Raw genomic sequence first — 9,748 nt, forward strand, 5'->3', positions numbered from 1 at the left:
TTAAATGTGACAAATACATACTTTTAAACACCAGGAAACTAAAAGAACAGAAATGCAAAAAAAAAAAAATAACCGTGAGGTGAAAACATAGGGAAGTACCTGGTGAAACCACCTATGCTTTGCTGCAAGTGTGTCCCTTTGGTCTGCCTGTAACTCTTGCAACACCGATGTTAATGTTTGCTCCCTGGACAAGTTGCAGAAGACAGGCATGTGTGGAATTCCCCGGCCGTCCCCAGGGCATCAGCCTGCCTCGCTGCTTCTTTTTATTTTTCATAGACGAAGTGTGGATTAGTAACTTTGCATGTCTGAAATTGCCAAATATAATCCACAGAGCCCTAAATCTATACATATTGTACAGCATTACAAAACCTTTCTTCTTGAAATGAGTATGGTGATATTTTCATTCCAGATGACTTACAGCAAGTAATTAAAGCGATCATTAGCAAAGAAGTCTGCAAAAATCCTTAAGCCTCCCATGATCAGTCTGCTTTCTTAACGAGTGGAATTGACACTTCCACCACCCCATTTAACGTAGCTTGTTCTGGGCATATACCACATTTTCTTCCTAGACTCAAAACCAAAATATCAGCTGATCAGATCTGCTGTGTCTCCACCTTGCTTGAGTGATAAGTCTGTCCTTAGAGCAATTTACAGCTCCATCAAGGACTTCCTGAGTTACAACTTTGGGTAAACCACGCATTTTCTCTCTGCTCCAGTGCAGTGTGATCAGCTTTGTGTGTGCAGAAGCAGCTCTTCCAGGCAGGGACGGTCTCCCTAAAAGTATGTCCCGTGCATAGCAAATAGGTGTTTCAACACAGTTTGGGCCTCCAGGCACTACTGCAATGCAAACAGTAATAACCGAACGATCCTCTGATGTGATAATAACAGCATCTGCCGTGTTTGCCTTGAAATAGATAATTATGGCCTTGTCATGTGTTAGTGAGAAAGGAATGAATAGTCACACTATCCTTATCCAGCAGCAATACTACCATGTGTCCCCACACCATGTTTTCTCAGCAGCTTACCTGCCTTCCAAGGAGCTAGAAAACAATAACCTGATTCCAGTCCTGCTGAAGTTATGAAAAACCTACTATTAATTTGGGTAGTCTCTTCAGGGTGGTTGAACTGTGGAAGCAGCTCTACCACCTCTCTCCACTGCCCTCCACCCTCTCAGCTGGTGACAGTCACGTTGTCACCCAGGCCACCAAGGAGGATCCACGGTCAGGTGCGGTCAGGAATCAGGCTGCCTGCAGGCTTGCTATGCACAGCCCTGACCACAGCAAGGCACCTGTTCAGGATTCATCCCTCTCTTTGAGCCAGAGCAGCCATCAGCTCTAGCTCTGCTTTCGTTCTTGTCATCTTCTCCAGACCTCCTCATAGGTCAGCTCCATGCTGCTGCTCCAGCCCTCGTCCAGGTCTCTAACTCTGCACCAGCTCCAGCCCTACCTCAGCTCCTTCTTCCTTGGGTTTCTGTTTTGGTTTACCGCCCTCACCTTGGGGAACCCCACTTTAGGCTGTCAGTGCTGTAACAAATTCATGGTGTGGAGATAATAACCAACCAGCCCCCTTGATGGTGATGAGGCATGGCTGGTGGGGACCAAATGAAGGAATCATAAGGCTGAGGTTCAATGTCGACTTGCGCATTAATGCAGCCCTTACAGCTTTCAGCCAGAGCCGTGTCAAGTAAAGCAATTGTTTTAATACCTAAAACTGTGGTTTGATGTGAAATTCAACTCAGGTTGAATTGACCTCCTGAGCAAGTCCAACATGCAAAATAACAAGCCCATGCAGTATCAGAGAAGCAGAAAAGGGCTCAGTCCCCCTAGAATGAGATGTTCCAGCTCCAGTTCAACAGGCTGCTCAGGACAGTGATGGGGCTGATTTTATGTGAAAGGAGGTATGAAAATGAAGTCCTAAAATGTAAAAACTACAAGTGATGCAATGACTCAGCCAACAGCTCCAGTTCCCTGCCTTTGTCCACTCCACCAGAAAATGCGCCCAAGCTCAACTCAGCCCTCAGTAGAGGACCAACCTAACTGATGTCAGAGCTCCTCCAGTGTTGACAGCCCAACACATGCTGGACCTTTGCTGGGCCAGAGCCAGTTAAGTCATCACCTTACAATGCTGAGCTCTGTCACGTACAGCAACGCTTTGCTTCTCATCTCAGAAGCTCACAGCCCCAAGCCTGTCAGAGTTCAAGGAGTGCCTGGACGACACTGTTAGATGTTTGATTTTAGTCCTGTGAGGAGCAGGGAGCTGGACTCAATGATCCTTATGGGTGTCTTCCAATGGGAGGTATTCTATGATTCTATGACTTCTTTGGGCTTCCACCCTTTTTCAGAGAAAGCTGTTCCCTCCTTCTTAGAAGGCCATGGCTATATGTCAGGATATCATTTATCCCCAAGTTTGCTAATGGAAATGTTTTGTTCTGCTGAGATGGCACCAAGAAAGAAACAAAACTACACAAAAGCTGCTTGCAGTACAGAATACAAATTCAAATAATGTCAGCAATGAACAAAGCATTGGTGAGTGATGCTAATGAAAAAAATCCAAGTTTAAAGGGTTTTTATAGTGGGGGTTTTTTAACTGTTGTAGGATAATTATTGCTGTTCTAATCTACTAGTTTTACCCTGGGTTTTATTTTTATTTGATTGTATGAGCTTTTTTTTATTCTTGGCAATTTAAGATTCAAAAACTAGTTTAGGTAAATGGAACAAATGATTTCAATTGCCAGTCCTGTTCTTCATAAACATTTGCCCATTGCACAAAACCAGCTCACATTTTGACAAAGCTGTCAGGCAGGACTGTATGGGGAAAGGTGCCTCAGATGCAAAAGAAAGTGCAAGGAGCATGTGGCAAAGAGAAGCCACTTCAATACAGACTGACGCTACGCGTAGCCATTTCAGAAGAAAAACCTTGAATTTGTACTAAATTCATATGTATTTATTAATTAAGCACCTGGGCAGCAAGCAGCCATTCTGTTCGTAAGACCCACGAGCAGTTAGGCAACAGAAGCATCTTCTCTGGAAGCAGACGACTTCTCCAGCCTGAAGAACAGAACGGGGCAGCTGAAAGTCAAATCCCTTTTCCAACCCTGGGATCTTCTATGCAGAGGGGATCTTCACCGGGGAGGGGAAAACTCAGAAAGGCATGCTGCATGAAAAGGGATATGCTACCCATGGAAATTGCTATGCACTGTAGGCTTATAATTTAGTGCTGGTTCAGACAATTTCAATGGCCCCACTGCAAAAACTCCCTGCAGCAGCCCAGTCTGACTGATGGGATTTTGTACAGCATTGAGGGGAAGGGAAAGGTCTGAACTAAGACAAAATGCATTTATTTCTTAGCTCAGGCAAAACACCCATTCACTTTGACTTGACCCTGTCTGGCAAAGTCCACGTTGTTCTCACTGAGAGTTTTGGCTGAGTAAAGACTACAGGTTTTCAGCCTGCAAGCTTTAGCTCCCAAACAGTGAGGAATTAATGGCAGGCAGTTTTCAATGATTAACTCATATAGTTGATTGTCATGTTCCATCCGTATAATTAAAGAGCTATAGGTGTTATGGCTAATGAGTGCTTTAGCATGAGCTTAGTTGCATATCCACTCATCAGTGAAGTGATCTATTGAAATACCTGTGAAGCAGTGAATAATTTGTCTTCGCTTTGGAAGTGAAAACTCTGAGATGGGAAACAGTTCAGAAAATTCACAGCAACTGTCAATATTCCTATTCAGCCACTCAACATCCTTGTTTTTTTCCAGCTCCCCATTTTTGTCCTTCAGGACTGAATATATTTCAGCAACTATCAGACTTTGCATATTGAAGCGAAGGAGAAAGAAGAAAAGAACTGATGTTGCGTTATTAGTGCCACTTCTTTCCTATTACTGTCTTTCTACTCTTCAGGCTGAAAAAACAGTTCAAACAAGTTCAGAGCCAACCTTTGAAAAATCACTACCAGCTGTGTATAGGCCTTTGGGAGAAAAATGAATTTATATTTCCCATGTTTCACAGAACACATGAGCTTCCTTAGCTGTCATATCACATCCTCAGAATATCATCTAGAAGCATTAGAAGATCATTTGAATGATCTCTGGTCTGATGTACATTTGAAGTGACCACACAGAGGATATATTTTTCATAAAGAAAACAATCTGGAAATGAAGGAATATCTCCTGATGAACACCTCACAGTAAAAAAAAAACCAGCAGGGGAATTTAGAATCATAGAATCATAGAATGTCCTGAGTTGTAAAGGACCCACAAGGATCATCGAGCGCAACTCCTGTTCCTGCATAGGACAACCCCAAAATTCACACCACATGTCTGAGGGCGTTGTCCAAATGCTTCTTGAATATTGCCAGGCTTGGCGCCGTGACTGCCTCCCAGGGAAGCCTGTTCCAGTGCTCCACCACCCTCTGGGTGAAGAACCTTTTCCTAACGTCCAGCCTAAACCTCCCCTGGCATACCTTCCTGCTGTTCCCTCGGGTCCTATCACTGGTCGCCAGGGAAAAGAGATCAGTGCCTGCCCTCCTCTTCCCCTTGTGAGGAAGCTGTAGATCACAATGAGGTTTCCCCTCAGTGCCCTCTTCTCCAGGCTGAACAGACCAAGTGACTTCAGCCATTCCTCATGTGGCTTCCCCTCTAAACCCTTCACCATCTTCATGGCTCTCCTCTGGACAGTCTCACATTTCTTTTCTGCAAACAGGCAGCAGTGTTTATGTTTGTTGTCTACCAAAGGCTATGTAAATAGCTTGTCTAAGCAAATTTGTTTGAGCACATTCGAGCCTGTGAGTTGCTTGCAGACTGAACATTTATTCTGGTCTTCAAGCTCTGCCCTAGGTCACCTAAGATACGTGATATTGATTCCTTCCCTGATTGGAAAACCTAACGACTGCAAACTTTTACTATTTCTATTCAAAACAGGTTTGATTTTGTCACCAACATGAATTAAGACTCAGGCTGCAGTCTTTCTCATGCACACATCCACACACAAAAGTCTCTTTTCAGAAATGGCCATGAAAAGTGCACAGCCCGAGCGACAGCAGCCACCTGGAGCCTCCCGATTAACCCCAGCCAAAGACGGGCTTCCAAAAGCCTGCTTAGAAATCACCAAAATTACAGTGATTACATTTGTATCCCTGTACAGACAACTTGGACATGAAATCAGGATGGCACTTAAATACCTGCCTTTTACGTGCACGAGTTCATCTCAGTGCTGACTTGGATTTCTGAGCAAAAAATGAGAATATATCCAAGGCAGACGCTGGAGCAGTTTAAGGCTGTCGCAGCACAAACTGCAGTACAGAACTCTGTGCAAAACTCCAGCTGAGCCAATATCCTTCAACCCCCTGAATTCATTATAGAAGATATATAAGCCCAATGCCTTTATTTTTTTAAAGAGACAGAAAAGGACACATGGCTGAACCAAAGAGCGGCCGCTGATCTGAAGTGGGAGAAAAAAAAAAAAAAAAGGAAAAAGGAAAAAAAAAAAAGGGAAGTTTCACCAAAAAGTTTCATCTGTTGCAAGCAGCAGAAGCAGAGGTCACTGCCTCTGGGATCAGTGGAAGTGATTGGCCTTATCCAGATTTAACACTGAACCCAGCTGCAAAACCAAGCCTTGGAGCTTGGGCTGCAAGGGGAGTCTGTGGAGGCATGGCAGCTGACTCCGGCCCAGCGCCTCCATAATCCCTCAGGACATCTGCTTGTGGGATACCGCTAATAACCTGCTCTGTCCTGTCTTTCAGTTTGTCTTCTCCCTTTCTTCAGCTCTTTGTGAAAGTTAGGGCCTTTCCTGGTTCTGGCTTAATAATGCAAGAAACGACCCCTGCAAAGCATTTAATACAATATTTTTAATCTCTTGGAGGTTGCAGGATTTTCTGCCCTGTAAAAGTATGAAAAAGGGGAAGAAAAGCATGTGACTGTCTTTTGACCAACTTACGCAGTAGTCTGGGACAGATGTCTCAACCAAAAGGTCAACCAGCGATATTCCTTTCACTTCACTAAGAGGCATTTCGCTAACCATGGCATCCACCACTACAAAATGTCACCAGCCACACGGCCCAGGGTTGCACTGCTAGGTAGGGCGTGATCTGTAATAATATCTACAAAATAACAAACCCGGGGAAAAAAATCTGTACTTTTATTCTCCAGAGGCTCTGCGAAGTGGTTTTAGCCAGAAGCTGCTTGCATTCGGAGCGGCAGCTGGCAGCTCTTACTTTCTGATCCTGCCTCCGCAGATGGTTTGCTGCACAGACCTCAGCGAGCTGCTCAGCCTTTCTGCACCTGCCATTTTTCTTCATCTCTTAAATTTTAATTTTATTTTGTGCTCGTGCTTCCCGCTGTAAAAGCCCTGCACTACCCTGCTCATCCTCATCAGAATGCCCCTCCACGGCAGATGAATACTGGTGTTCCTGTTTCAATAAGATGGAGAAATTGAAGCATGGAAATTAAATTACTAGTCCACAGTCTCAGACCTCTCTGAATCAAAGCAATATCTTTTTGGTTTGTAGAGGTGTCCTCTCGCTACAAGATCATTTCTTTCCATCTAGTTCAGAGATAATAATATCTCTGTAACTAATCCCTATGGTTGTTGTGAGAATCCACCATTCATTGTGTTGGAAATCTAAAGCATTATAAAATATATTACTGATTAAAGATGATGACAGAGTCACAGTGAAGGTGGAAAATGACAGTTATTCCTCTTAATTTTCAGGTTTTCATCTGCAGCAACGTGACATGCCTTAGCCCCCATTCTGTTATTGCTATAGTGCTTTTCCAGAGGAGCTACACAGGTGGACACTGCCCAAGGAGAGGAGATTAAAAGACGCAGTGTTATTCTGAGCAAGGTACGGACCACCACAACAAGGAAAATTTTTAAGAGACAGGCAGAAGAAACATATATGATCAAGCAGAAGGGATGGTCAGAGGATTTTCTATTGCTCTGACGTAATTCAAGAACAATGTTTCCATAGTTAGGAAAATCCTTCCTAAGCTTTCCTGCCCTTCCCTGCTGTGCCCCTCAAGGGTTAAACCACCAACACAGCACTCCACAGATGGGACAGAATTCCAGGGAGCTTGTGTAAGCAGCTGGGGACCCAAGAAATTAGAGGCAATGGTTTCAAAATCAAGGAGGGCTGGGCTGCATTGAAAGGAAGGGATGAGGGAAGAGGTTGGAGCTCTGATCAGTGACTTTTAGATCCCAAACTAGAAATGACCTAGACCTTCTCCAGATGTCAGCTGGCACCTGGGCCTGCTTAGAGCAGCCTGCTGTCCCTGTGGCCAGGGAGGGGGACAGTTTTAGCACAGGAGGTTGAGAAAATCAAGCAGCTTGGTGTACAAACAGCTAGCAAGCAAACGGGCAGGATCCGCAGCATTAATGTAAATTTGCTTTTGTAGCCAAATGATGCAAACATTGGCCTTTAAGCGAGACAGATGGTGTTAAACTTGGCTCAGAGTCCAGGACAGAGGTTTGTCTTGTCTATGGTTAAAGTTTTTGCTGGCAGAGCTATGTTGTTTGAGACTATGAAGAATTCATACCCCTAACCAGCACATCTCTGTATAGAAAGACCTCTAATAGCAGGAGTAATAAGTTATTTCACTGGAAACTGAAATTCTTTTCTTTTTCTCCCCCTTTAATTCCCAAGTACTTTATCATGGCTAAGTGCTTTCTTAGAATAAGTGTACAGGGCACTTGTATGCACCAAGGGAAGTTTGCCAGTTGAGTTGTACCATGTAGACATGCAAATCCTCTTAGTGGAGACACAGTTTATAAAGGCGAAGGAGATGTATATCTAAACGGCCTGCTCATAACAGCGAACTCCTTCTAATGTAGACAAAACTACTGTTTATTTTGTTATTCTGATAAGCACTAGCCTGTGATTAAAATACTGAAGTATTAGACTTGAAGTTATTAAGGTTTGGCCTCTAGTTGCTCTGCCACTTGAGAGAACAAATCTTCCCAGAGATCCCAATTAGGAAGGGGAAAAAAAAAAAAAAACAAGGGAAAAAAATCAGGCACCAAAATGAGTTAGGTTCCAAAGAGTTTCGGCACGGATGAGATACAGCCTTTCATCATTTTTGGAAACTTCTCTTTTCCAATTAGAGAATACAGCTGCTCGAATAGTGTCATGTCTGTTCAGCAAGTAGCAGGCACAATGTACAAGCACTTGTAGCATCAATAGGGACCATTGTTCAGAAAATATTGCCATTGAAATATTGTAAATGCGGATAGAATTAACTTCCCATTCATCTTTCGCTGTCACACTCTGTTTATTCTACTGCGCTATCTGAATGAAAGCGCAGCTTCTCATGTGCTCGTAGGTCCCGTATCACCTAACAAATGTCTGATTGTTTGTATATTTGCTGCTCTTCCCTTCCTCCCCACTGAGCTTCTAGCAGGGATTTGGGCATTAACGAACCCCCTCCCCCAATTGTCGTTTTCCTGCCGAGAACGTTATATGAGGCCTGTTTCTTCTTTATGTTATTCTGTGCAAAGCCCTTTATATTGCTCTTCTACTCGAGGAACAAAAGACACTTGTTCGGCAGCAGTGGAGAATCAAAAGAACATATTCTTTCAGGTGATGGCACGCGTCCATTGATCAGTTTTCTCCTGTGAACATTGTGTACTCGGGTTCTTGCTACAAAAAAGAATAAGATGTCAGATCCCAGAAGTTAATCACACTTGACTAGCTACACTCTGTCCTGAATTGAGTATCATGAAACAACATAAGTTGCTGAAAACAGTATTCTTTGAGCACTTCATTTCTTTTGTAGCCTCAACCTTCCTGCTTTCCCATGGCACTCTTGCAGATTTAAAGCAGTTTTATCTGTAATGAACAGAGTATCATTCTCTTATTGACAGTAAACATGCATCTCCATTTTAATTAATTTTAGCGCTGTAGGATTTACAGTACAGAACTGCAGATACCACGAAGGTGGTTGCATATGTGTGGGGATGAGTGTGTGTGTATGTGATGGAGAGCTGGGAGAGGGCAGGGGATAATTCTGTACTGAGCTACTACGACTTCTGCCTCTAATGCTCCAGCTTTTTTTAATCCTTCTGCTTTCATGGGACCTGCATCAAATCCCATTATATGGATGAGAATCTTACAATGGGCTTCAGTAGGAGGTGGATTAGATCCAGGTCACTAAACGGTGCTGATGGACAGTCAACATGGTTGTATCTATCACTTATTCATTTTCCAGCATTTGCTAAAAATAGAGAAGGCACAACTGATATGTGCAGTGGAGTGTGCTCTGCTGACCTGCTGTCTGCGAAGAACAAGCTGACTGATGTGGCTAGGAAAGCACAGATCTTTTCTGACCCTATCTTCCCTTCGGCTAACTCGGAGTCACAAAATCACAGAACGTCTGGAGGTCTCTAGTCCAACCTCCTGCTCAGAGCAGGGTTAGTGCTAGCACAAGTTGCTCAAGGTTGTGTCCAGTTGATATCGCAGTATCTATGAGGATGGAGATCCACAAACTTTCTGGGCCCCTGTTTTAATATTTGATCACGCTTGTGGGATTTTTTTCCCCCTTATATCAAGGAATTCTTATATCCTTATATCAATTTCCCACATTTCAAATTGCTTCCCTGAGCACCCTAAGGAGGACCTGACTCTGCCTTCTCTACATCCTCCTTTTAGGTAGCTGTAAACAGCATTAAGATCCCCCTAAGCCTTCTCCAGGCTGAAGAAGCTCAGCTGTCTCAGCCTCTCCTCCTCCAACATGTGCTCCAGCCCCTGACCATCTC

The sequence above is a fragment of the Nipponia nippon genome, unplaced genomic scaffold (genome assembly GCF_047370975.1).
Source record: "Nipponia nippon isolate SJK-2023a ecotype South Korea unplaced genomic scaffold, ASM4737097v1 scaffold_1, whole genome shotgun sequence".
In the NCBI taxonomy this organism is placed as follows: Eukaryota; Metazoa; Chordata; class Aves; order Pelecaniformes; family Threskiornithidae; genus Nipponia; species Nipponia nippon.